Genomic DNA, 3,977 nt, shown 5'->3' with positions numbered 1-3,977 from the left:
GCTCGGTGGACAGAGATTTCCAGACAACGAAGACGTCATTGCCTCTGTGAGTGCTTATTTTGAGGAACTTCCGAAAACGCACTTTTCTGAAGGATTAAAAAACTTGATAAGCGATTGACCAAGTGTATAGAGCTCCAAGGAGATTATGTTGAAAAATAAAAAAAAATTTACCCAAAAAAAATTGTTTTTATACTTCATTCTAAGGACTTATTGAACTACCCTCGTATGTAAGACTACAACTTGAGTTGCAAAGTAAAGAATCTTTGTACCTTTAAAATCTTAACAATTTCAAGTTTTGAAGGAAATATTTTCAACAGTAATATTAATTTGAATTAAAATGTTTAGAGGGAATAATTTGGTAAAAAGTAATTGACAAGGTTGATAAATGAGAAAGTGGACATAATATTATTCAATATAATGTATATATTTAAATAAATTGAATTGAACGTCATATATACATTTATGCAGTTCAATAATTTATTTATTGCTTAATCTTAAAAGCTTTTTGCTCGCTGCATACAACCCCTAATAATTTTATTTAAAAATTTAAATTTAAAGGAGATTTTGAATTAAATTGTTAATTATATTATTGCAAACGTCATTTCTAAAATAAAGAGACTATAAGCTATTAAGCACTATAAACAAACGTACTGTACTCAACACGCACAATTGGAAGGAATGCACTTTTGTCAGTCAGAAATGTTCAGAGCCTTCAATGTTTTGCGATATTGAATTTTTTGTTTTAAATTAAAGATTATTAAATTCTATAGATCTTGACTTTACGAACTTTTGTCTCCTCTATTTTTTTTATTAATAATTTTTCCACTCAAAGCATGGAAAAACTAAATTTTTTTATATAAAAATTTTTTACGCTTTAATAACTGATCAGGAAAACTTTATATTGTCTTAAATAAATATTTAGAAACTCATGGAATACCAATAATGTGCTTATTAATCGATTTATTTGTTATAAACCAATTTTATGAACAAATTGACCAATAATCTTATTATCGGTAAAAAAAATGTTTGGCTAAAAATGCTTTACATTAATGTAGGAATGACATTTAATAACAAAAATACTTTAAATGTTTATAATAACCACTGTGATAAACAATTATTGTGTCAAAATATTAGAATTGGAGATTTTTCAAATTATAATTTCCTTCAATGGCCAGAACGACTTCAGGTAATCCTTAAAATAATAAATATTTAATAATATTTGATCAAATATAGCAATTTAAATTTTTGCAAACAAATTAGAAAAGAAGATCAAAATTTTGGTCCTTTTTCATAGAAATTTTTTTCTGCACTAAAAATATTTTAAACTGTTGGACGAATGACTGCTAGTCACAAAAATATTTGAGAAGTTAACAATAACCATTGTTATAAATAATTCTTGTGAAAAAATATTCAAAGAAAGGTTTTATCAAAATTTTTATTTTCTTTAGTTGCTACAATGGCTCCGGATATTCCTAAAAAAATGTATCTTCGATAACATTTAGTAGAATAAAACAACTTACATGTTTAAAAACAATTTACATAAACAATTTCTAAATGTTGGCAGTTTCACTTGGAAAAAGTCGGGTTTTGAATCTTAATAGATTGAAAATGAATCATAACACTGCATGCTAAGATTCAATCAATACAAAATCTTTTGACAATAACCCACCGACTTGGCCATCAAAGAAAATTTAAATTTGATAAAACCTTAAGTTTAAATAATTTGTCACAAGAATTGTTAATAACAGTGGGTATTGTTAACTTTTCTAATGTGTTGGTGAATAGCAGTCATTCGTCCAATAATTTAAAACATTTCCATTGCAAACAAAAAATTTCCATGCCAAAGGGCCAAAATTTCCAATCTGTTTATCTAATTTGTTTAGAAAAATTTAAATTGTTATATTTTATCTAATATGATTAAATATTTATTATATTAAGGAATACCTGAAGTCGTTCTGGCCATTGAAGGAAATTATAATTTCAAAAATCTCAAATTCTAATATTTTGCCAAAATAATTGTTTATCACAGTGTTTATTATAAACTCTTAAATTATTTTTGTTATTAAATGTCATTCGTATAATAATGTAAAGCATTTTTAGCAAAAACAAAAAATTTTTCACCGATAATAAGACTATTTGTATATATGATGTTCGGTTCAATTTAAATAAATATATACATTATATTAAATAATATAAAATCCACTTTCTCATTTATCAGACTTGTCATTGAATTTTTACCAAATAATTCCCTCCAAACATTTAAATTAAAATTACCATTACTTTTTAAAAATATTTCCCTAAAATCTCGAAATTGTTAAGATTTTAAAGGTACAAAGATTCTTCACTTTGCAACTGAAGTTGTAGTCTTACATGCAGTAAAATAAATCATAGAAGTATGAAGTTCGAACTGCTTTCAAAATGTATTTAAAAATTAAATTTTATTCATATTACACCACATATTTTTATGACATTTTCTATTTTTAAATAATGAGTAATAGTTATTCTTATTTTTTCATTTATATGTTTTTTGTTTATTTGCAAACAGCATCAAGTTTTTAATTATTTTTTCTTTTTCTTAATGCAATTCAATGAAAAAGTCAGACCTACTTTTTGTGGCGCCATCTGTTGGATTAGTTTGACCAACATTTCCCCTCCAGATCGTAAGAAAACTACTACTATACACATATACGGCCGAGGCAGGTGGCTGGGCTGGGCTGAACCGTCTGATAGTTTGATTTTTTTTTACTGGCGCGTGGCCGGACCATGCTTTGTTGGATCATGGGCAGTTAGCAACAATATAGGAGACTTACATATATGAATAGATAATGCTTTGAGGTATTAAATGTAAGTATTTGACGGATGTAATATTTAAAATAATATATTAATGTGAGTCTTCTTATAAAAGTCTCAGTTATATATACTATTTCTAGTATTTCACATAAAAATATGCAAGGTGGTTATAATGGCACATTTTTTCCAGAAACTGATTATAGACAAATTATTATTTTAGTCCCGAACTGTTGACAATATAATCGTTATAATTTGCAAAATAAGTAAAAAAATAACATTCTGACATGCAACAAACATATTTTTGTACTTATTACAGCGGAAAGAAGTTTCGTGGATGCTTGAGGGCTTCTTCCGTAAATAAATTGATTAAATTTCACACAAAACGTGTTTACTTATGCACTGCACGTACACGCGATCCTAGTACATTCTAATATTTATGACGTATATTTATAGAAATTCATAACCTATAAACAGTATATTTTCGATGTAAAACTGTCATCAAAACATTCTTAACTTTCAAACGGCATACTTCATCCCAACACCCATAAACAGCGCTAATGCGAATTGGTATTTTGGCCATTTCAATATTAAATATTTAGCATATTGAACACATAATAAACATATAGTTTATATTACTTATAGGTGCCATATATATTTAATTTAGCGGGGAAAAGCCGCTGAAGCTGTCCCTGTCTAAATTTCAGTAACATGCACATTTTTCTGGTGCGAACTCACAACAGAGGGCTCTTATGAATTTTTTGTAATTTGGAGCTTGGGGTAGGGGGGGGGGGGCGTGTTCCATGGGACACCAATATGTTTACGCCACTGTACGTAACCTTTTCAAACAAGTCTCTTGTGAAAAGTCTTAAAATCTAACACAATTTGTGTGCGAAAGAATGATTATTTTGGTCTTACGGTTTTCATGTAAAAAATAAAGGAACGAAACTACTTCAAAGTTCGTTTAATTGATCTTTCGGCAATACTGCGTGTCTTTTTCAAAGTAACCTGAATGAATACAATAATAATATATGATAAATAATAAAAAATTATACATATATACACAAATTGGAAATAAAAGCAATACCTGACTTAAGGGCATGTGACACAGCTAAATACCTATATTACCGACCACAGTTTTTCAGTTCACTGAATGTTTTTTTGAACCTCAGAACTTTTTTTGTAAATAA

The sequence above is a fragment of the Belonocnema kinseyi genome, chromosome 3 (assembly GCF_010883055.1).
Source record: "Belonocnema kinseyi isolate 2016_QV_RU_SX_M_011 chromosome 3, B_treatae_v1, whole genome shotgun sequence".
Classification (NCBI taxonomy): domain Eukaryota; kingdom Metazoa; phylum Arthropoda; class Insecta; order Hymenoptera; family Cynipidae; genus Belonocnema; species Belonocnema kinseyi.
Note: the sequence above shows the minus strand (reverse complement) of the source record.